Source organism: Pavona decussata, unplaced genomic scaffold (genome assembly GCF_977016875.1).
Source record: "Pavona decussata unplaced genomic scaffold, jaPavDecu1.1 SCAFFOLD_195, whole genome shotgun sequence".
NCBI classification, from domain to species: domain Eukaryota; kingdom Metazoa; phylum Cnidaria; class Anthozoa; order Scleractinia; family Agariciidae; genus Pavona; species Pavona decussata.
The window spans coordinates 41,720-67,218 of record NW_028145604.1 but is presented as its reverse complement, the minus strand read 5'-3'; the positions used below and the strand labels follow the sequence as shown (position 1 = coordinate 67,218).

Sequence of the window (25,499 nt, the reverse complement as noted above, 5' to 3'; positions counted from 1 at the left end):
GTTAGTCCTTAGTATGATCACCTGAATTGAGCAAAATGGAACAATGGTTATTGAGGACTATTTCTACTCGTGTATTGAGTATAACCCCCTTTCCTCATTTATGTAATGACATATAAGCAGTTATTAGCCTCGCACAACTTTTGTTGTACATGGGATGTGAATTTTCAGTCACTCATAATTTATCATGTTGTTCCATATCATGTGTTGCAGGGTATTCCATGGTAGTCCCTTTCCTCTTGTTGCATTACACAAAGTGATCTAAGCCCGGGATCTAAATGATTTAAATAGACTCAAAAAGTTAAAACCACTTGATGCAGCATAAACAGCAACAAAGGGAAGTGCTGCTCAGTAGCTGTTATTTAAATGGTTGCACTTATTTAAATGGTCGCAAACAGCCATAATCGTGGGTCCAGCGGCTACAAATCAGACTCCACAAGTCAAACAATGTTGAGGCGTGAGTATAAGAATCTAACAAGCTCTTTACATTCTTATGAGCAGCCAAGATGCGCAATTCTCAGGCAAGAGTCGCGTAAAACAACGGCAAATGTGCAAGACTGGAAGACGTGATCTTGGACATTTGAGCTGCATCAAAGAACTTGTAGTTGGAACCCACATATTCTATGAGCAAGTCATTCTTTCCTCTCATATCAAATAGACGCGGTACATCAATACAGTATGCATCCTTTCCCTGTGAGAGTGCTCGGTAAGTGATGTTAGCTTTAGTTGTTTTATAAATAGTGACAGGCCTGCGCGACTCTCACGTGCGTGTTTTAGCCGTTTTTAGAGTTTTGCTCTCACGAGTATATCCTTGAGAGACCTACCCCTTTTGTATGAAACTAGAAGAGGTTCCATGTAAATTTCTCTGAGCAATGGTTGTCGTTCTATTAAATTCCAGTTTTCCATTAGTACTGATTTGTTTCAAGTAAGTAACTGATGGTTAGTAACTAAGTCTTTTCATGTATTGATTTGTCCTCTTGGGAAAAAAAGAACTGTACTTTTGACTGGAGTCTGGTTTAAAGTCAAAAATATACAAAGCCTTTTGGCAGGAAAAAATCTGTACGGTGTTTTGGACAAATATAGCCCTTCAAAAGAACAAGTATGTTTTGAATTTTTTTCCCGGTGGGCAACCTCTCCTAGGCAAAAAAAAACTTGGAGTGAGAGAGATAGCCCTCAAAATTACTAATAACCCATAATAAGCAATTCTATTATAATGCTGCTATTGAAAACACTGTAAGTAATAAACACGAGTTGATTCAACAATGCTGTTCTTTATTGTTACTATTATTTACAAAAAGTATTTAATTTTAAATTGAAAACTGCGTGGCTTACTAGAGTACATGATTAAATAGTAGAAAAAATAATACTACTATTTGATTAAGTAAATGGCTAAAGCACAGTAAAGTAAGAAAATTTAGCTTCCTGGCAAAACATTCCTGTCTTTTTTTATAACAAAAACTGCGATTTTTGTGAGGAGTTACTTTCACGTTGTTAAGTAAATGGCTAACAAACAGTAAAGTAAAAAAATTGAACAAAAGAAAAGCAAGATAAACGGAAATTTTTCGTAAACAAGCTCTGTGTCATTAATCCTTTCCCATGCAAGCTCAAAATAACAATTCTCCGTGATTCGTGCATACAATACTTTCAATGTCAGGAGAATTTGCAGGTACATCAGAAATTTTGTGTTGAACTAAATTATCTCCCGGTTGGAGTTAAGTTTTGCTAGCTGTTTTCATCAGATTTACTCCCAATTAGCACGCTTTATGGTTCGACACCATTAACCGGCAGTTTTACATTTTTTCTTAATCCTGGATTTATTTTTCTTTTCTTTTTTTCTTGGACATTTTTTACCGGGTAAAAAAATTCTAAAAAATAAAGAAAAGAAAACTAATCTCTAAGATTAAAAACTTGAAATCAGAATGTGCTCCTCATGAGTATTGAAAGAAATAGACACACACCAAAAAGTGATTTGTCAAAACAAAAGAAAAGATCGTAAAGAGAATGTAAAGAGATCCTCAAGTGATTTTTAAGAGGTCATGTAGTAATTATGAAGAGATTGTAAAGACATCGTAAAGCGACCGAATTAACCGCATGGTAAAGACGCCGGTAAAGACGCCGTAAAGGAACGTAAAGAGTTCTAAGATTGTAAAGTTGCGAACAGATCGTGAAGTGATTGTAAGGAGATCATAAAGATGTTGTAATGAGATGCTATAGAGATGTTCAATTTTAACAGATTGTAAAGGGATCGCGAAAATAGAACGGGGAGAGATCGCAAAGAGTTCGTTAATAAATCAACTGAAAAGATCGTAAACAGAATGTGAAGAGGCCGTAAAAAGATTAAACGCAGACAAAAAAATACCGTAAAAAAGATCGTACAGAGATTGTAAAGAGATCACTTAGATAATGATAAAGAGGTTTAGAAAAGACGGTGAAGAAACAGTCAAGGGGTCGAAAAGAAACCCGCAAATATTTTTTTAAAGAGATTGTATCGGGATTGTAAAGAGTTCGTAGAGAGACACGTACAGTTAACAGATGGTAAAGACATTGCAACAGTACGTAAAGAGATTGTAAAGTGTGGAAAAGAGAACAACTAAGGGTACAATAAGAGGTTACTTTGGAACACGCCACCTCATAAGATTTGGTTATGAAATGTGTCCTCTATTCTAGAGTTGGGCAGTTAGGCAACTACTGCAAAAACACCAATATTACAATATTGCGACGGTAACGCAATTTACAGTGAAAATGAATTTCAATTATAGCGAGGAATTGGAGAAAACAGCTTTCCAGTTGACTGATTTTTAAGTTCATCGAGAATATAGAAGCATGATTTGAGACTTGCATTTCTATCTTGCATTTTTATGGCTTTTGGATCTCGTTTTCAGTATGCTGTTTCTGAAAAATAGTGACAGAGGTTTTCCCACTTATTCTCTTAGCATTCTCAAGCTTGTTCAATATGGCAGTCCAACAACAAGATCCGCTCCAATACTTTATACGCACGTAAAATGCAAAATTTTTTTTTCACGGACGTACGTGGCATAGACAAGACCTAAAATCTAGAAAGCGTAAACAGAGCTAAAAAAGTCCAAGAAGGTAGCACTTATCTGGAACTAAGTAGTCAAACAAATGCAAAAATACTATCGGCGCACAACTGAATTTTCGAGAACTGAATTTTTAGAAAATAGACGAGAAGGGGAAAAAACTAATCTCTCGGAAACTACATTAGTATATCTGACAATAAAAACGAAACAGCACGTTTGTCTGGCAAAATTGTTATGCTTAAGTTATCAGTTAACTTCACAACTTAAATGCCGATGTTTTGTTCAAGTTAATGGTTTTGATCTAAAATGGACAGTAAAAGTTCACATTTTTATTAAAAAATGATAGCTCGGATCATAAATTGAGCTAAAACTGTGATCCTGCGGGGTAATCAATGGATAGATATTATAAGAAAGTAAAATCTAGCAATATTGTGAGAGTGTAAATTACGTTACTGTTCGGTATGTAAATTACGTTACCATGTTTCAGGCCCTTTCCGGTATTGTTCGAGCAAAGCTTACCAATCAAAAAGTCTGTTACTAAAATCTTCACTTTATAGCGTTTATATTACTGGGACTGTGGACTCAAACTTCGCAGAAGTAAAGAAATAAGAAATAAAATAAAAACAGGAATTTGGTTGCAGAATTGTAGGGAAATTATTCCTGTTATATTTCACTTAAGCCCAAATGACGATATAAAACTATTTGTCTTGTATCTATGTTATCTAAAAATGATAACAACGAAATTTTTAAAGGTATCTGCTCACTGTCTCCGTTACATTTGTTTTAGCAGTCCTAGAAAAAAACATGTATTTTTTTTTTCAAAGGGGCGGGGGGGGGGGGGGGGGGTCGATTATTTTTTCCTATAACTCGAAAACCACTTGAACGTTTCTTGTCCAAATTTAGGAAACGAAAATTTGGATAATAATAAATTCAAAAATTCTAGTGAAAAGTGGATCGGAAATACTTTTTTTTCGACTTTTCAAACTGCTAATGGTCCCTGTTAGCTGAGAATGGGATCCGGGTGTATCGTGTGACGATGGATTAACGGACGCACTTGTTATGAAACTTTTTTTCTGTTATTTTAAGAAAATATAATTATAGTATTTATTTTACCGTCTTTCCCTCTTGTTTCCCTCGCTGATATCAGACTCTGATTAACTGCCACACTCATGATATAACGTTGAGGGAGTGGAGATAGAATTTTTCCCAAGTAGTCACCTTTTGTACTCAGAGAAATGACTGGAAATCTATGCATTTTACTTCGATTAGTTTTTCCAGAATAGCCCTGTCTTTCTGGCGGGGTAGGAGAGGGAAGGTAATACCGTTCAATGCTTGGTTTTGTTTTAGCGCTTCAAGGTTTCAAAGTTTCGAGGAATCCAAAATAAATGGGCGCCATTAATTTCTCACAATGCTCTTAAAATAAATCTTAGAAAAGAAAAGAATGAAAAACGTTTAGAAGGAAAAACTTCGGCTAGAGGGCATGAATGTCTTATGGAAGTCTCTTGGTGTATGTAGCCGAACGTTTTTAATTTATCTCTCCCTTCAATTTCTTCCTATTTCATTAAAATTCAATCACACCAATTTTCTCCCAGTAAAATAGGATAATTGGACAGTTTGTCCGCGCATTCAAATGCGGCAAGGAAATCTCACATTTCAAATTTATTAGTATATGATAGGATTTATAAGCAATACGCAATGTTGTTCTTTCTTACTTGATCTTACAAGCATTGATTTCCTTTACTTCGAAGCTTGTTAATGTAAAGATAAGAACTACAATGTAAAACTACGAGAAGTTGTCGTCAATGTTTTGTTTTATTCTGATGTAGTTTTTGAGTCAACCTCGATTTTTAGCGAATACAGAGACTATGAGTATTCTCCGATCATGAGGTACTGTGGACTCAGAAAGTCTTTTTCATCATATGGTGTAAGAGAACATGAATTTTTATTTTGTAAAAATCCCACAGGCCTAGGTTTAAACAAAAACATAAAAAGTGTCAAGTTTATTCATTAAAACATGGGCATAGAATTCCACTCCAAATATGGTTTTTCTATCGACCAGTGATTGGTTCCAGCTTCTAATCCATATTCATGACTGAAAGTGCAGAATTCTCGTCAAACCAAACAACTGCTTGGGGAGTGAGGACGTGTGAAGGTGACCTCTGTCGTTGAAGCTTTACTGATACGCCAGGAACAAGCGTCAAAGACGTTGAAGGAAGGAATATTCGCTTCGCTAAGACGCAAACGGTAAGAGTCTAATTCCATTAAGTGTTTTCAGTACGTAAAATTCCGAAGTCAATCGATGGGAGCGCGTCCTGGAGTTGCGTTATGTCGACGTTGCGGTTCACTCTGCGTGGTTTGGAATAGAATAATTCAACAGCACCTTGTAATAAGAGCTAAACAGACATATAGCAGTGACAGAAGAGTTAACGATATACAAACTGAATTTAAGGTCTTTTCTGTGGCAAGAAACCTTTTTTCCAAATTGTCCGAAGCAGCCACGTGTTGAGAACTTTGTCCACTGCTTTGTAATTGAGTTGAGAAACTTACTCAGGCAAGTTGTACCCTTGAAACTTAGCTACAAATTCACTGTGCAAATTTATTAGCTCTCTTCACCAACTTTCGCTGTGGTACCGTTTATCACGCTGTACAAGGTGGTTTTACCTTTTGAGTCTGTGGATGAAATCCTGAAGTGTGACCATTCAAATGAAAGCTACTGAGAGTACTGTCCTATGGTGCCTTTTGTTTGTCATTACTTCACAAGGTGAAACTCGAAAAAAAATTGGAATTTTTTTTTTAGGCTTTTCTGAGCCTAAAGAAATATCGCATGCTAATGATGATTGTGGTGACGACGACGATAAACGTTATTTAAATTTTAAAGTATATAGCAAAGTATGCTGCTTAATTTTTATGGCATATTTGTTGAACACAAACTCATGTGTTTTGTTTGTTCTATTTTTTAGGAAGGACATTTTCACAAGAAAGAAGATCGAACAGGAGAAGCAAAAGGATCAGAAAAGAGGAAAAAGCATTGAACTGAAGCAAACGGAACAAAGATAAGATTTCATTCTTGTATAAACCGATGATACCTTTGAAAGATGGTGGCGGTGTATGACAAAATTATTGAATCTTCAATTCAGTAACAGTCAATTGATGATCTATTTACTAAAATATAGTGTGTTCAAATTTTAAACTATCAAAACATTTTGTGAGAGGGCAGATAACCGGCGGGGGAATTAAGCTGATATTTTCACGTCATGCAGAAATGCTGACGTTCGAATATACAGTCGCTTAATTTTGAAAACACTGTCGATGCAGGAGAATTTCTTTCAATCCTTCTAAAATATACCAGCCATCTTTTTAAGATATTATTCTGCAGATCGGTTAAGGCATTTTTAGCGTTAACTCTGAGCGATCAGTCCATACTGACATACTTTAACGCCACATTTTTCGCGATTTCAATTTGTTTCTGTGTAGATTTGTCAACAAATTAACTTGCAATAATCAAATTGAACTTTTTTAAAGGCAAAATTGGGATATGAACTGATTGAAAATGAAACACAATTGGAAAAAATTGAAAACGTCAACATGGGAGATCACACAGTGTTGCGCTATTTAGAAATCGGTTAACTTATTTTTTAGTTATCAGTATTCTGTTGCCAAGGTGGAACTGCAAGTTGTATAAAAGGAAAAGGAAAAAAATTACGCTAGAAAAAAGGACAGCTCGGTCAAAAGCTAAATCACTGTTTCTCTTGGAAAAAATAAAATGAAATCTGAAACACTTCTAGGTTGAGTCGAAACATCGAACAAGAGTATCAAGAGATGAAACTGGCAATTGCGTTTTCGTTCTTAACTACAGAACAATTTGTTTTCGTACGTCAATGTAATATTACCCGATTGTTTACAAATATCTTAAAAATTATATATTATTTGGTGTGAAAAATGGAAATTTTGTTGATGGGCTTACCTTTTCACTGAATTACAAAAGAAATGGAAGCTTAAATTTCAAAATAAATTCTTCAATTTTGGATCACTCTCCGCTTTAGTTAATTCGATATCAAATTGCCTGATAATGTACAATAATCTTCAAAACTCTTTATCATTTGGTCTGTGAATGGAAATCTTGTTCATGTTCTTACGAAAATTAACGCTTAAATTTCCAAATTTATTACACCCATTTTGAAATTACTGGTGATCCTTGCAATCTGATTGGCTCTCAACAATGCGATTTATTCCCAAATTGCATCATTTTTTGCTCTAAATCGCATCCTTTCTTTAGCCTATCAAAATTGAAATGAAGTAACAAAAATAGAATGTAATATTGACAATAAAACTCTGTGATTTCAAAATAGGTGTAATAAAGTGGTAATTGAGCTTTGTGTCGTGCAATTTTGGTCTGAAATCATACTTGTGATTTCAAATCAAACTCGCGCTGCGCGCTCGTTCGATTTTGTAATCACGCATATGATTCCATACCAAATTGCACTCCACTTAGTTCAATTACCATTATAAATTCTTCAGTTTTGGTCTGTGAGTGGAAATCTTGTTCATGTTCTTACAAAAATGTATGCTTAAATTGTAAAATAAATTCTTCAGTTTTGGATCACTCTCTGTTTTGGTTAATTCGATATCAAATTGCATGATTATCTACAAAAATTTGCTAAATTCTATATCATTTGGTTTGTGAACGGAAACCTTGATCATGTTCTTACGAAAATGGACGCTTAAATTTCAAAATAATTTCTTCAGTTTTGGATCTCTCTCTCTCTCTCTGTTTTGGTTAATTCGATATTAAATTGTCTGATTATCAACAAAAATTGCAAAATCCTACATTATATGGTCTGTGAAATAGAAACTGTTGATGACCTCGATCCATTTACTGAATTACAAACAAACTAGAAGCTTAATAAGTTTTAAAATAAATTCTTTATTTTTAGCCAATTCGTGACGGGAATAAAAATAAAAATCAAACATCTACACTTGGCAGTTCCACCTTCGTTTACTGTTGTCAAGGGAACACAAGGCTTTAAAGGGGATCCGCATGGAAACGTATATTACTAATCGAATTGTTTAAGTGCTGCGTGGACTTATTTTACAAGGATTTCTTTGATCAAAAAGTTTATTATTTACTGAAAATGAAAAATTATGGAGGATCCCTTCTGTTATTCCTTGTGTTCCCTTTGCATGCTGTAGTATGTATGATAAAAACAAGCGTCTGGTTGGAATGATGTGGACAAAACCATAGAAAAGGTCTCGGGGGCATCTTTTGTACCAAATTAGAGTTACGGACCACAAAAGATTTAATGATTTTCCCACCATTACATTTGCGACAGAGATAAAAAATATAAAATTGCAGGTTTGCTGTATTTTCCATTTTTTGTGTCCGAAATAAGTTCAATTTAAATTGATTTTCGGTTCGGAAACAGGGTTTTTTTAAGGATTAAAATCATTACAAAAAGGCATACAAAAAGGGGAATTTGAGGAGCAAGTCATAAATTGGCCACCACAAACGCGCAAAATTCAAATTCATTTCGAAATATTCCTCAGAGAATTTTAAAATTGCATTGTATTTGAATTCAAATTTTCCAGTGAAAAAAATTGAATAAATTATACGTTCAACCGAGTTGTTTACGAAATAGTTCTCAAGAGTTTTGTCTGCTGTGTTGACACTTTCATGTCCCGTGCAAAAATATTATGTAAATCTGACGTCAAAGTGAAATTGTGGGGAAAAAATTATCCAGTTACAATTTTCTAACCCAAGAAAGATTAGACTCTCGCTATTTTGATAAAAAAAGTGATTTAAACCGTCGAAGTAGAAATCTGTTGCACTCTACATTACAAGTTTGCGCTTACGACAAAGGCATAAAATTCCAAACAATTTCGAAACAATTTTTCCTCAGAGAATTTTTCAATTGCATTGTATTTGAATTCAAATTTTCCTGTGGAAAAAATTGAACAGATTATACGTTCAATCGAGTTGTTCACAAAATAGTTCACGAGACGTTTTAACAAATCTATTGCACTCCACATTGCAAGTTTGCGCTACGCAAAGGCACAAAATTCAAATTAATTTCAAAGTATTCCTTAGAGAATTTTACAATTGCATTGTATTTGAATTCAAATTTTCCTGTGGAAAAAAAAAAGGAATACATTATACGTACGACCGAGCTGTTTGCAAAATAGAGTTTTGTCTGCTGTTCATTTTAGAGCTGTGTGGAACAATCTGAAATGTCCTTTGTGGTCCTGTTCACTATGAAAATTGAACAAGTCAATGACACAAAATAACGCTATTTTGAAATCTCAACGGATATTTCTTACTTATACTGCTGGGAAAATTCAATATTGGGGTTTAAATTAATTTTTCATTGGAGTTTCTTCTTTTCCCATTGTTTCAACCAGACGTTAGTTTTTTCGGTATTTAATTTTATGTTTAAGATCTTGTTCAACTGAATTAGTGTTACATGGGACAAGACAAACGAGTGAAAGCACGTATTTTTATCTCGACCTAGAAAGTAAACGAACCAAATCGTCAAAGACTCGGAGGAATCGAATTATGTTGATATTTGTCAAAATATTATGAAGAGCCGGAAGGTAAACGAACCAGCTACTATTAAAGTTGTAAAGAAATTGAACTGATGTCATCAAAACTATTTCCAAAAATGAACAATAATTGCACCAAAAAGAAATTGTTTGGTTAATCATCAATCGTCGAAATTTTAGTTTTTACTAGAAAATAAACGAACTGTGACCTTAGTTACATGGAGAATTGTCTTGGGTCTTGGACTGAAATTGTCTTGATATTTTCCAAATGATTGTCTTAAACTTAAGAGCAAACAGACCACACATTACGGATTTTGTATTGTTATTTTCCAAAATGTTCACTTAAGAAATTCATTCAAAAAGCGCCAAATAAAAATAACTTGATATTTCAAAATAAAATAAAGTACGAAAAGAGTATATACGAACTAGACACTGTCTTGATTTTTCTAAAATGAAATGTAGCTGGGAACAAGTAAGCGACTAAGTACAAAGAATTTGTTTCGATATTCAAAACAACTTGATTATTTTGACCAAAAAGATGCTTCCACTCGTTAAATTCGTCCAGTCCTCTGTAACACTGTTAGTTGTTAGCCTGTGCTGACTTCACTTGCTAGTTGAACAAGATCTTTTAAAGCGACATGGAAAGCTTAAACGGTTTGCAGCTGTTATAATTTGGTTTACGTTTGGGAAACAAAAACATAAGCGCTTTCCTATTAGTTTTGTTATCAAAATTTTTGCGATCATCCAATTTTTCCCTGCTGCCAAACTGTTTAACGGCTTACCATGTCGCTCTTTTAGCTTACAACACTTCGCAAAGGAAACTTTACTTCAGACAAAAAAATTCTAGACTAAAAATTGGTCATAAAAGCCTGAAGCTTGAAATTTTTCACACAAAGTTTCCTAACGAAGTGGTGTAAGGTTTTTTGGCGGGTTTAAATTTGCAGGGGCACTCTTTAAAATTTTTTTGTGATCAAAAATATTCAATGGGTGCCCCGTAATTTTTTTTGCGAAAATTGTTGCCAGGGGAGACGCTGTGCAAATTTCATCAAATTTTCCCGCCAAAAGACTTAGTATATACAGAAAGAAAAACTTTTGTCAGACCTTTAATTAGTTAAAAGATTTTTACTTAATTAATTAACTGATAATTGAAAACCATTGTTAGGAAAGAAAAGAAATAAAGAACACACAATGCAAACTGAAACAACTGTTTTCATCTTTATTGTCTTTTATTATTAGCTAATAAAATGAACACGTGAAAACTAAAATAAATATTAGATATTAAAATTATTGCCTTGAAAATTTAAAAAAAACGGCGCATGCGCATTTTGAGCGCCCGTATTTTTTCTAAGTTTTTTGGCGGGAAAATTTGACATTGTCAAACAAAGTATAACTAGTTGGAATGATTTTTAAAAAAAAACGGCGCATGCGTATTTTGAGCGCCCGTATTTTTTCTAAGTCTTTTGGCGGGAAAATTTGAGTAGTTTAAACGGCGGTTACCATAGAAAACAAACTTAGGGCAAAACAAAATGGAAAAAAAAACGCAATCAAAATGCATATAGATTTGGCAATATATTTGTTTACATAAATCTTCTTACAGGAGATTCTCTGATGAAAAACATACTCGGAGTTTTTGTTTTAGCTTGTCCTGAAACTTTGCTTACGACAGGATTACGGCTTTTGCTTACTAAATGAAAAATTTGAAACGCATTGAAAAATTTTTTCAGGAGTAGTAGCTATGTTAAACGTTTAAAATTGTCTTCGAGTCGGGCTTTTTGTCGTTTAAAAAACAGTATACCGCTGCGATACAGTTGTAAGCAAATGAGTACCGTGATGGTCGCTAGCTTATTGATACAGTGCAACACAGACATAACTGCCGAACGAGACAGTAGTAAAGTAAAGTAAAGTTAACTCGACGAAAACTTTTCAAACCGCAAGTTAAAAGTATAATTCACCAATTGCTACTGAATAATTTCACGAAACTTTTTACAGGAAAACCAAAGCTCTTTATCAATCAGAAGGCAATGGTAATTTTGCGGTTTTCCTTCGTTTATTGTTTAAACCACTGACTTTTCGAAATATGTTAATTTGTGTAGGGAGAGAAAGAAAGCAGAAATTTTAATAAATTATTGCAGCCTGCATTTTACTGAAAGTGCAATGTTTACGCTAGCGCTAGCAAACACGTGAAATTCCTTGATTTGTCTTGAGCTAACCGGCATTTGTTTTCTTTAACTTACACCTTTTTCAATTTTTTAAATTGAGAAACGTCTGGTTTTTAGCACGTTAAATTTTGGAGTAGAAAACATTTGACCTTAGCTAAAACGTCTACAGGGCAAAATCAAATGTAAATAAACTGATGTCGAAAGTGGGAGGAGCTTGGTCCCTTTTGTATTGCGCCTTTTCAGTTAAAAAACGTTGAAAACTAATAGATGGCCTTAGAAGGTTAATTTTCTTAATAGGTTAATTTTACCCACTGATTGGATGTGTTACTGAAAACAGACATTGGTAAAAAGCTGGTAAGATAACAAAAGATGAAGAGCCTTATAAGTTATTCAGAAATTGGTGGTCCTGAAATTGACCGGTGGTTTACATTTTCACTGGGAAAAAAAAATTTTTCTTTTCATTACTACAAACTGAAACCCCTGGCGTAATAACTTCGAACTTTTGCTCAGAAAACACGTCTTATGTGACAATAAAATCCCCATAGGAACTGGTAAATATGCAAAATCTAACTGAACGTAAGAACATGGAAATTCATTTACATGCAGAATTTAACCAAGTGTGAAGTGACAAATGGCTTTCCACTTTTACTGACAAAACAAACTCTAATTCAAAAATTCTCAAGTAATGAAGACTAACATCTATTCAACTTAAACGAACTCGTAACTGAACAATTAGTAATCATATCTCTGAAATTCAAAGTTTTCCTGAAAACCGAACACGCACAATTTAAACAAAAATCTCAAAAATGGCCTGAATTTTTCAATGAGGAATCGTGTCTAGATCGACTTCCAAACCTTACTTTTCCTTACGCAAAAAACTGGCTAAATTTGCAGTAAAACAAGCTCAACTGAGTCGCAGAGACAACAAGTATTACTCTTTACAGTAGAGAAAAAAAAGCAGGCCTAAAAATTAAACAGAGAGCACATTCAATTGTCATCTGTAACTTGGATTGCACTCGACGTAACTGACCAACGGTAAACGCTTAAACTGCAAACACTCAGGACTGTCCTGCTAATGATTTTGCAAACCCTATTCAGCATGAGACTTTTTTTTTTTCAAGTTCCTAATCCTGAGGGGCACTTTGTAGCAGCCCCCTTCGTCGGTTCAAGAGCATAAACACTATGACAATGAAACCTGGAGGGTAAATTATATGTACAAACTGTTTCCTTTAGTGCTCAAAAAATGGGACACATGACATGGCAAATACTTGACTGATTCTTCCCAGCCCGTCATCTTGAGTTTGTCATTTTTGATTTCTTGATTTCATGGCCAAAACCTCAGAAAATCGTTCAAATTGACTCAAAAACTGATAATCAAAACCAATAAGAAATCTAAACATAAAATTGTTTTAAAAAGATGTCAAAGTAACAAAGATACACTTTTTTTGTCAAAAGGTTAAAAAAGTTCGAAAAACAAGGCTGTCAAAATCTTGTCGCCATGGGAAATTTTACTGACAAAGCAACCTAAAATTCTGAAATTCTCAAGCACTGAAAACTAACATCTGTTCAACTTAACCGAACTCATGGCTGAAAACTTAGTAATCATGTCTCTGAAATTCAAAGTTTTCCTGAAAACTGAACACGCACAATTTAAACAAAAATCCCCCAAAAGGGCCTGAATTTTTCAATGAGGTATCGTGCCCAGACCAACTTGACAACCCTACTGCAAACTAGCAAGGAAACGATATTAATTTTAATAAACACTGAGCATGATATAGTATTTTCACTTCAAAATTGAGTACCTCAAGCTTGCATCTCTTGCCAAAAAGATACAAATGGCTACAGACTTTACAGAACCTTTCTTGACCGTAAGTTTTTTCCGTACTCAAAAGAGAACAATAATCCTTAACTTTGCACTGGAAAAATTATTTGAACCTAAACTCAATACCTGATGAAAAATGACAGACAGCACTGAAAGGCGTGAAAACTTCATTGTAGCGTATGCAATTTTCACCAAGAAATTAATTTCTTAGGCCCAATCTTCAAATTGTAAGTCACATTGAATGAAATCAAATTTAATACAAGCCTGGCCCGGAAAGAACTGGCTAAATTTGCAGTAAAACAAGCTCAACTGAGTCACAGATACCACAAGTACTACTCTTTACCGTAGAAAAAAGAAAGCAGGCCTAAAAGTCAAACAGAGAGCACATTTGATTGTTATCTTTAACTTGAATATATTATTGCACTTGATGTAACTGAAAACTGACGAACGGTAAACGTTCAAACTGCAAACAGACTCAGGACTATTGATATTGATTTTGCAAAGCCTTTTCAGAACGGGACTTTTTTTTTCAAGTTCCTTAACTTGAGGGGCATTTTGTATCAGCCCCTTTCGTCAGTTCAAGAGCATAAACACTATGACCATGAAACTTGGAGGGTAAATTATATGCCCAAATTGTTCCCTTTAGTGCTAAAAAAAATAGGACAATAAGGTCACATGACGTGACAATTACATGATTGATTCTTCCCAGCCGTCATCTTGAGTTCTCCATTTTGGATTTTTTTGATTTCATGGTGTGATGAACAATGAACATTTAATCAAAGAGAACTTGATTACGTAATTAAGCTTAGTTTTGTTTTGATTTATATAAGATACATTTCTGTTCTGTTTCATTTATCGAGTTTTTACGCCCCTATTTTCATGTACTATTGTTCACAGTTTCAATCAATTACGTAGCTAGCCATTCCTGTTTTCTTACCGGTTTTACAACTGCACACGTCAATACCCTTATCAGAGAACGCCCTTTAAGTTTTTGTGGAGTTGGAGTTAGGAGATCTACGGAACAACGTCGGAGTTTCAGAGTAGTTTTATCTTTTTTGGAGTTACGTAACGTTGGAGTTTCTCTAGCCCTTTAGTCAGGTTCAGACGTAAGTTTCAGCTTATTGTATTCAGTTTTCGTTTTCCTTTCAATTTTGTTTCTTTTTTTTATTAGTCTCGGCCCCCTTTTTGACCTTGTACATGGTAATTTCCCCTTTTAGTTTTTGAACCGCATGTGTACAATAACTCAGACGAGTTGGTGATCCTATTAAATGCTGTTGAGTCAACTTGTGCAGTTGAATTTATACTGTGGTTGACACTTCCCGATCTCCAGTGCACAACACCCCATGTCCGCTGCACTGGGTACGCGACACATGGCCAAAACCTCAGAAAACCGTTCAAATTGACTCAAAAATATTCAAAACCAATAAAAAATCTAAAAAAAATGTAAAAGTAATGAAGGTACACTTTTTTTTGACAAAAGGTATAAAAAGTTCGAAAAACAAGGCTGTCAAAATCTTGTTGCCAAATTGGGAACATCAAGTCACGTGAACAATTAGATGTAGAAAATAATTGTTCTCAGATAAATTTTACTGACAAAGCAACCTTAAATTCTGAAATTCTCAAGTAATGAAAACTAACATCTGTTCAACTTAAACGAACTCGTGGCTGAAAACTTAGTAATCATGTCTGAAATAATTCAAAGTTTTCCTGAAAACGGAACACACACAGTTTAAACAAAAATCCCAAAAATGGCCTGAAGTTTTCAACGTGGTATCATGCCTAGACCAACTTGACAACCTTACTGCAAACTAGCAAGGAAACAATATTTATATAAACAAACATTGAGCATGATGTAGTATTTTCACTTTAAAATGGAGTACCTCAAGCTTGCATCTCTTGCCAAAAAGATACAAATGGCTACAGATTTTACAGAACCTTTCTTGACTGTAAGTTTTTTCCGTACTCAAACAAGGAAAATCATCCTTAACTTTTCACTGGAAAAGTTATTTGAACCTGAACTAAATAACCGATGAAAAATGACAGACAGCAGTGAAAAGCATGAAAACTTCATTATAGCGTATGCAATTTTTACTAAGAAATTGTCAGTTCTTAGGCCCAATCTTCAAGTTGTAAGTCGATCACATTTGAATGGCATCGAATTTAATACAATCTTGGCTTGGAAAGAACTGGCTAAATTAGAAGTAAAATAAGCTCAACTGAGTCACACAGACAAGTACTACTCTTTACAGAAAAAAAAAATAAAGCAGGCCTAAAAGTCAAACAGAGAGCACATTCAATTCTTATCTGTAACTTGACTTGCACTCAACGCAACTGAAAACTGACAAATGGTAAACGTTTAAACTGCGAACAGACTGCCCTGCTAATGATTTTCCAAACCCTGTACAGCCTGCTTTTTTTTTACAAGTTCCTAAACATGAGGGGCACTTTGTATCAGCCCCCTTCGTCAGTTCAAGAGCATTAACACTATGACAATGAAACCTGGAGGGTAAATTATATGCCCAAACTGTTTCCTTTAGTGCTAAAAAAAAAAAAAATGGGACAATAAGGTCACATGACGTGGCAATTACATGATTGATTCTACCCAGCTGCCTTCTTGAGTTCTCCATTTTTGATTTCTTGATTTCAGAAGACCATTCAAATTGACTCAAAAATAATCAAAATGAACAAAAAATCCAAATTACATGTAATAGTAACGACAATACACTTTTTCACATAGGTAAATCAAGTCACGTCAACAATTAGGTGTTGAAGAAAATTGTTCCCAGATACATTTTAGGAAAAGTCTCCACCTTTTTTGGTGTTTGTTTAATATTAAGAAATTTATGAATGCTTTAAGTCAGCGCAGGCACTTTGTACCCCCCTCCCCTACCCCCAAACCAGGCTGAATAGGATTAATATTTCATGCATGGAAATAGACCAGCTTAAGTCACTTTGCAATCATGTCTCAGCCCTAATCTTCAAACAGACACATAATGAAATTGATCAAAATATGAAAATACATTACAAGAGGACTTACGTATGGGCTACGAGATAGCTAGTCTCCCTAACATATCAAAAACCAGCCACTTTTGAACATCACTTAAAACGCTTTCTTATCAGGCACATAAACTGACCAGGAAAATCAATTTGACACAAACTGACAAATGAAACAAAAACACTGAGGAGTGCAGGGCAAACGACCTTTAATAGAACAGTAAAAAGAACCAGAAAATCCTTCCATTTATGAAAGCAAGACTACAGGCCAACATAACAAGCCGGCCGCAACAGCTCATTACACAAAGGCCGTAGGCAGCCAGTAGATTAACTGAGAAATTATGATTTTTGAGCTTCACTCTCTTTAGCCAAAGCTGCGGCAGAAAAAGAACAGAAAATCACTAAAAATCCAGTCTTGAACTCAGTAAACGTCTTAAATCAAAGAGGCAAAGACCCGCAGATTGCCTGACACCGGGTTTCACTTGAGATCCTGTGATCAAGTCTCCAGTTTACACTGAAGATGACATTTGGCCTAACTCTTTGAGAATGTAAATATTATTTCAAATTTTAACCAAAAACTAACATCATCATCATCATCATCATCATCATCATTCTTTGACTGCAAACGAGAATTCATCACTCCGCTCAAGGAATCTTTGTTGCTCATTTGAAAAATGTCTAATAATTTACCGAAAAATCATGTCTCAACTCCTTAGTGAAATCTGAAATTTTAGTAAAAACAACTAATAACATTGAGAATCACTTAGAATCAAGCCTAAATGTCAAAATTTTATTAAAAGCCGACTAAATTTTTAAATGGGATTAAAACCGTGAATGGTGGCCTACAAACACATGTAGTTTGAGCAAGAAATAAATATTGTAAGTGATGTTCCAACTCCACATTTTAACAACATGAAAGTGCACAAAGAAAAATAGCTTTTAGAGAAATCACTTCAAACACCAGAACTTGTTGTTAAACAAAAAAAGCTGTTCAATAAAAAAATAAACAAATAAAAACCGCTTGTTTGTCTTAAAATCCTTATTTAGTGAAAAATGGCAAAAGGACATATTGTGCAGTTCCAGAAAATATCCATACTCCCCCCACGGAAGGTTTTTTGTTTTGGGCTCTCCCTCCTCCCAGGAAATTCCAGTCTAGCTTCATACCTTGCTTCTAAAATTTTGACTTTTAAGGACCCCCTCTCCCTAGGAATTTCCAATGACCTTCCTTGGGGTGGGTATGGATTTTTTTCTGGAACTGCACATTTAAACTTTAAGCAGGACCGAGGAATGTCTTCAACATTCAACAGAAAACATTAAATTAAACAGCAATAAAAATTTTCCTTGAAAACAGATGAATGGCTCTTTTTGATTTTTGAAGAGAAAACACTTGTTGCCCTTAGAATCCTTACTGAAAACTATGAAATTGTGAGACCTTATGAAACTTAAACAGACTGTAAGGCATTTTAAATCTAAGCTCCTTCGAGTCAAGCCTAATGAATATATGCTTCCATCCGAACAAACAAAAAACATTCAGTAAATCCAGCCTAACTGAAAACACACAAATGTTCTGTTCACCATATACATGTGTATTTAAATTATGTGATATCTCTATCATCAGTTGAAAATCTGACAAATTACTACTTGAAACGGTACAAACTGTTTACAAATTCTGAATACCATTTTCACAGAGAATGCATCTCTAAACATAAATTGAATGCAAAATGGTGTATGGTTAAATCTGTAAGTCCACCCACTAAGAAATAATTTTTAGCCTTAAAATACTGAAAATAAGACAGCATTTCTCTATCTCAAAACATTTATTCAAAATGCGCTAAATTCAATTTACAGATTCTAAACAGAAAACGGTCAAGGAGAAGCAAAGAGAAATGGTTTTTAACTTTAAGTTTGCACTGGACTGGCTGTATTCTGGGATGAGGATAAACAGAATAGCTTCTAGATTTCTCATTTTGGGTAAATACAGAAATTCCTCAACATCAGAATCTCCAATCAAAGCTGAGAAACAGGCAACATTTGTCCGAACTTGCAGATAGATTTCAACTTTGCAATACTTGGAGCTATTGTGAAGCTATAATAAGAATACTTGAGAATGATGTACTATTCAGTGAGTGGCACAGACATACTCCGTTGAAGGCAATTGATCTGAGTGCTCCTATTAGGAGTTGAACCTAAGAACTTCCAATAATTGTTACTAGTTTGGATGTTCTACCACTGAGCTACAGGAGAGTACAGTGTTCAAAGAGAGCTACAGGAGACTCTTATTGAAAAATGCCAGCCTATGTTAGAAAGATGATAATAATTATTATTGCATCAAGTACACTGAGAAATAGTGCCCCTTGCTTAAAACTCTTAATGAAATCGGCCTAAGATTTCTATGCATAACCACTTGTTCTTCAATCTCGTTAAATCATTTGTTATTGTAAAAATCATTGCCGAAAGGCATTCTTAATCTTTAGAAAAGAGCAAACAAAATGCCTCATAGTTTTATCATGAAATCCTAAAGTGTGACCGTTCATATGGTGCTGTATATTAGTTCTAACTTTTTGGATGCACAATTTAAGCTTTCGCATTTTCTCTCCCAAAAAATTATATTCTAGTCTGGCTTCTTTATATCTGTGATTGCACTGTATCTTGAAAAGAAAGACTTTGTTGTAATTGTTCGGTTGCTAAAAAGGAAATAAAACTGGAGCATTAACTACCGCATTTACTCTCATGTTCAGGCCATACTTGTGTGAAGGCTACACGTGGTTACCCTAAGCTGCATGCACACCCCAACTATCACCCAATGTGCCCACGTTTTAACTGCAGTATAAATGCTACATGTAGACTACACTTTTTGCGAGACAAACAAAATATACAGATTTGCTTGGGTCTAAGCTGCATTCTTTTTAAACTTTAAACCTTGTATTGTATTTTGTTCAAATTCGTATGGCATAACCATGAGTAAACACGATAGTCTTACTGCGCTTCTTAAAGTAAAACAAGTTTCTCTACCTCTACTTGAATTGCTTGCCCAGTTACGAAGATGAGCATCTTTGCTGCTTGTCTGAATCTCACATCTGAAAGTTTCTTGTATCCTTTATAGAAAGAGAACAAAAATATGTTGATCACCAAAATTGTGTAGTGCATGTACGTAAGACAAAGACAGCATTGTTATAATAAAAAGTTAAACTGTTTTGAAATGTGTAGGGCCAGCAATTTAAGAGTGTCTCAGTTTTACACTCCCTGTCTATGATGTACGTCGGATCGATAATATGGTTATTTTGTGTTGCTAGTTTTAAACTGGTTAGTAAAGATGAATAGGACAATTGCAAAGCCAATTCTACTCCTTCTTGGCTTTTAGTCTAAGATCGCATTCACTTGAACACATTTCAGATTAAAAGTAACAACCTCTATGTTTCTCTCACTAAAATTAAATTAAATTATTTTCGGGAGACGAAGCTACAAATGTCTGCTTGCACACAATATTAATATTCAAGACCTATTTTGTGTCCTGATAACTCCAAAACCTCTCATGAAGGATTTTTAGCAATTACTGTATGCATGTATTCTTATTCTGGAAGAGGGCCAATCGGACGCACACTAAGCTACAATGGTGGCTTCGGATTGTCCATATTCAGGATAAGAATAAGCAGAAGTGCTGTTAGATTTCTCTTTTTATGTGAATTTGGGAATTTCCAAACTTTCGCTGATACACACTGCTTTGTATTCCAGTAACTCCAAAAATTTCTTACGAGGGATTTCTAGAAATCATTGTACCCAAAATAGGACCAATTAAACACAAACGCATTTACTATTATGATCATTCCAAATAGCTGCCCCTGCATTGTGGAACAGTCTGCCTGCAAGTATCAGAGACATTGATAACGTTTTGGTTTTTAAACGAACAATAAAGACTCATTTATTTAGGAAGGCTTTTGCCTGTTATAGTTAGATTGACTACTTTTTAGGTTACAAATTTTAGGTATTCTTAAGTATATTTTATTGTAATTATTATTGGTAGTTATAGTTGTACGGCACATTTGATCATATTCAGATGTTAAGTTGCGCCTAATAAATAATAAATTATTATTATTATTATTATTATTATTATTATTCTGCTTAAACAAGCCAATAATGACTCACCAACAAGTAGTTATAAATTGAAGGGCTGGGAGCATAACGGACCTATGCCAAATTTCAGCCTGTTTTTCGATTTTGCTCAGATTTGTCCGAATTTTTGCATGTGAACTTCAATTCGATTGAAAAACATTGTCCAGTGTTTTTTTCTGGCGATTTATGTTTTGTATTGGGAATTGTTACCATCTTCTAATGAAAAATCGATAACATTATAGTCACTATGGATGACCAAAACGACAATGTATTGGGTATTAATATTTGTATTAAATATAAATTTGTGGTCTTTGAACCACGGCACACGAAAGCGGTCTTTCTCGCGGGAGAAACGAAAATAATTCTGTTACGCTTTTATTTGATTCTGTTACAAACTACTACGTGCGTGACAGGAATGTAAGAAATGCACATCAGATACAATACGTCATCAAAATGTCTGCACATTTCTCGGCCACAGTTCTCACCACTAAAAAGTCATTTTTATATGTTCGCTGGATATGTATTACCTTTGGCAGCACATACCGGTAAATGCTTTGTTTATCATTTGATTGCCATGTTGAAATGCTTTCCTAAATGTGTTTCACAGAGAAAATCTATTTTCGAACGGTTCTCACCCCATTACGTAAATATAATTCAAAATTCAATCAGTTTCTATATTGCAACATGGGTGAGAACTGTTGCCAAAGTACTAAGGCGCACTTTTGCTGTGACCAAAAGGGGTAGAATAGAAGGGCAACAAATCGGTTTTTCATTGAGAGAAAGTTTATCTCGAAACAAGCCATTTCCTTCCCTGCAACACGATTTGAAGTAGTGAGAACTGAGGGCGAGAACTGTTATGCATTGAAAGAAAACAAGTTCTACGTCACGCACTGCATGAGTTACGGTTTTACTTGCTTTCAAGAGAGCGGTATTGGAAGAAGTGCAGTTATTTTCCCTACCAGTTAAGTGAAAAGTTACAACCATGGTAATGAAATAATGTGATGGCGCGGTCCGAGTCCTCTTAACCGACGAGTACGATGTGGACAACATCTCTAACAACATTACCCTTCCAGGCGCGTTCACTGGTAAACAAGCAAACCACACCCCCCCCCCCCCCTCAACTCAATGTTGTTTTCTGGGTCGCGAACAGTCTCCTGCAAGCATCACCTTCCAAATCAACATTGCATAAGGAGGAGGCGGGGGGGGGAAGGGAGAAGTTACTGTCAGTGGTAGAATTATGAAGAGAGAAACAGTAAGTGAGTGTTTTTTTCATCTGTTTTCGGTTGTCATTGCATAGGGGGAGGGGGTGGGAGAGAGAAGTAAAGTTCTATGGTAGAATTAACAAGAGAGAAATAGTAAGCAAATGGTTTTTGCGCTGTTCGTGTTTGGTTTTCTCAAGGAGTTTTGTGCCAATAATTATTGTAAAACCGCGAAATGTTTTTAAAACCTGGGAGAGCAAAAATTCTGACAAATCCGAGCGAAATGGAAAACCAGGCTAAAATTCAACATAAGTTGGTTATGCTCTCAGCCCTTCATTTTATCTATTACATATGTATAAACAACCAACTCACCTCTTTAGACAGTAATTTCTAGGTTGAGGCATCTTTCATGACTTCTCATCCCTCGTCTGAAATTTACCTGGAGAGAAAGATTTAAATAGAGGATCAGCACCTTGAAGTGAAGTAGTAAGGGACAGTTCTGAAACACTTGGTTCTTGTTCAAGGTCAAGTCGTGAGCAGGCACATTTAAGGTGCATTACTGTGGTTCTAACTTTTGAGTCTTTTGGTTAAAATTATCATTTAAAATTTAATGAAAAGTTGCTGCAATTCTTTTATTTTACAAAAAATTTTAATTTCAAAACTTATAAACTCTGGTCTGTGTTGAACTTGCACAGTCTTCAGAGTAAAGGGTCTTCTTTGATGTAAAATCAGGGGCCACAAGAAAACTGGGGTGAGTTCCATTCCTGAACCTTAAAAAGTTCCTGTCCCATACCCTTGGGCCAAAGGCCCTGAAATTACAGTGAAAAGGAGTACCTCTTGATCAGTAGCCATGAAATTAGAAAACATCAAAACAAAACTCACCATTTAAAACAATGTCATGTTTAAGGTTAATGGTGTCCTTGTTCCTTGTCTTCTGACTGAAACTAAAACATTACAGAAAGTTTAGTACAACTTCTTACTGCCCCACTTAACATGAATGATTATACTAATGGGGTAGGACTGAGCATCACATTGCGCATTGATTCAATTTGAGATCAAAAAGTTGTTCTTTGTTCCCAAAAGTATCAGTGACCTGTCTGGGATAATAATCCAACAGAAATCCTGAAAAAGACTGTTGTTTAGCCAATGATTTTTTTACAATAACTGCAGAAATTCTAGCATGCTCACTGGCTAATTTTCATTGTCAATAAGCTGACGGACACATGAATTTATAATTTAACTGTGGTGTTGACCCAACAAATGAGAACTGAGAATTTGAAAACAACCAAATGTCAATCTGTCACTTTTCAACGTATAGAAAGTCTCCCTTTTTCTTTCCATTAAACAATAAGAGAGCAAGACAGGTTTTTGATTTTTGACCATGTCAGATTTAATAAAATTTACGTTTCTGGCATTTTTATCCTGTGTTTTGACTTCACTTTGTCCCTTCTGGCTTTTTGTTGTAGTAAAAAACAAATTGACATCAGTTTTTCATGCACCTGTCCTGTTATTGATCAGAATTTCATCTTCATAACATCGTCAAAGTAGTCTGCGGATCCGCTCCGTTCCACAGCTACTACTGATTCAAGATCAATAACAGGACAGACACATGAAAAATTGATGTCAATTTCTTAAGAGTCTAACAACGATTACACTTATTGTTAGGCATCAATATTTATGCGCACAGTCACGTGCACTGTGGGACTTTCTACCACTTGAAAATCACACAAACAGATCGATAAAATAGCAAATGGTGGATCCAAAGAAAGAACTTGCAGAGTAATTTCTTCTACTAAATTTGACCTGCCATCAAAAGGGCACTGTTATGTTCAGTTATCCTTAGTTGGAAGAAGCCGTAGTAATAGAGGTGGAAACACTTGGTCATCGTGAATGACTTCAGTTTTTCATCCAAACAGATCCTATCCAAGTTTTTAGTTTTTGACACAAATAATCTTCTGTTCTTTAGGAATTTCCTTAATAGCCATAGCACTTGATTTCCATGCATGGCACAAACAACCCATCTTAAAAAGCCATAACTCCAAAGAATCTGAAAGAACTTGTCGTTGTTAGGCACCAGGTACAGTATGCTGACTTAAAAAAATGTAACACCACACTAAACTTTACGTCCATCACAATATCGATTTTTTACCAACAAACCTAAACTGATTTCTTGTTTTATTTGGTTCTAAAGTTCGGTACTGATGCCCTGCTATGCGGGGCTTTTAACAGTCTACTTGAACCTGGGGGGGAGGGGGGGGGAGGGGGAGAATTAGCGGTGTTTACCGGGGCCAATGTTAAGTGCATTAAGTGCACTTTGCCTTAAGTGTGTGGCATTGTCATATTGCCTTTGGCGGCACAAAGCGCTTCTTTATCGTAAACTCTAGTTTGCTTCAATGTTTAAGGTGGCCGAACACAGTTTGCGCGCGCTTTACAGATTCTGTTAGTGATGCTATTAAGCGTGCGCTAGGGTTGTGGTACGCAAATACGGCAGTCGATAAAGTGATCCCTCAATTTCACATGAAATGGATAATAAAGTTAAGTGTTGATCCTAAATAACTAAGTTTCTCATTTCTGGACTCTTTTTCTTTTCTTTCCGAGCAAAAAATTCATTCACCAAGACCTTTTGCATGCTTTTCATCTTTGCCATGAAACCCAATTAAAGCCACTCATGCGCATTTGACCAAAAAATTGCGACTGGTTGTTTTCGTGGAAATGAACTATTTTCTAGGGAACTGCTCATTAGAATTTCGTGACATTTGGCATGAAAACAGTTCCCTAAAAGCGTAACTCACTTGCAAAGAGAAACCTAAATCTAACAGAGGATATCTTCACAAAACATTAAAATGCAAAATCAATATTGACAGGAGATCTCTCTGTTAAAATTACATGAAAGTAGTGCAACTGTGTCAGTGTTTTGAGAGTTTTTCTGGATACAAAAAATTGAAAAAATCTAATGAGTACGTTTTCTAAAAATAAAGGAAACCTACTATTTATGGACGTTTAATAGTTCGCTGCGTTGCCATGGAAACGGTGCTTAGCTCAACAGGACGTACAAAAATACATTCCTTCTTTATAGTTAGTCTTACACCATACCAATTTTGGGCGTCCAGAAGAACATAGTTTCCAAATAACGTCTTCTAACACCTGTACACTAAAAAACTGTATTCGGCCACCTTAAAAGACTGCGGAACTGGGACAGCAGGTTTTTAAGTTCAATGTCAAGTGTAAAGTGTATTCTGAAATCAAGCAATTCTCTATCCTATTTTAATGCACACAGCCTCTGAAGGTTTCTGTAAGCCTCGTCTTTCTGGTTTATAAAAGCCAGCTTACCTCAACACATGTTCAAATTTCGCGCGAAGGGTCGATGTTTAGCACGTCAAGTACGTTGGCGCGTAACATGACTTCCACACAAATTTACGAGGACATGGACTTTAAAAGCCTGCAAAGAAGATAACACAGATTTGCTTGTCAGATTTAAACCAAGTTTAGGAAACTGAATCTAGCAAAAATGGAACATACTTGAAGCAAAATACCCCGGTCGAGATTTGGATTGTTGTTCATGCAAAGGATCTTGGGTCCATGCCGGGCCCATCAAGAGCACGTGACGAGAGGTCCGCCCGAGAGGGGAGGGGAGAGGTTGAAG

At 35.3% G+C, this 25,499-nt stretch overlaps 1 long non-coding RNA gene across 7 annotated transcripts; it reads right to left on the bottom strand.

The window, feature by feature from the left end:
- Window positions 1–5,144: 5,144 nt before the first annotated feature.
- LOC146461538 (uncharacterized) lies at window positions 5,145–25,403 on the bottom strand. 7 transcript variants are annotated; one of them, XR_014857334.1, is made up of 6 exons: window positions 25,376–25,403; window positions 25,187–25,295; window positions 22,739–22,800; window positions 22,229–22,295; window positions 19,560–19,642; window positions 5,145–5,381 (listed from the first exon to the last, which is right to left on the bottom strand). It is a non-coding gene; the product is annotated as an uncharacterized LOC146461538 (long non-coding RNA). The 7 variants fall into 7 exon arrangements; XR_014857332.1 differs by lacking the exon at window positions 5,145–5,381 and adding an exon at window positions 7,875–9,159; XR_014857333.1 differs by lacking the exon at window positions 5,145–5,381 and adding an exon at window positions 9,169–9,282.
- Between the last annotated feature and the right edge of the window lie 96 nt (window positions 25,404–25,499).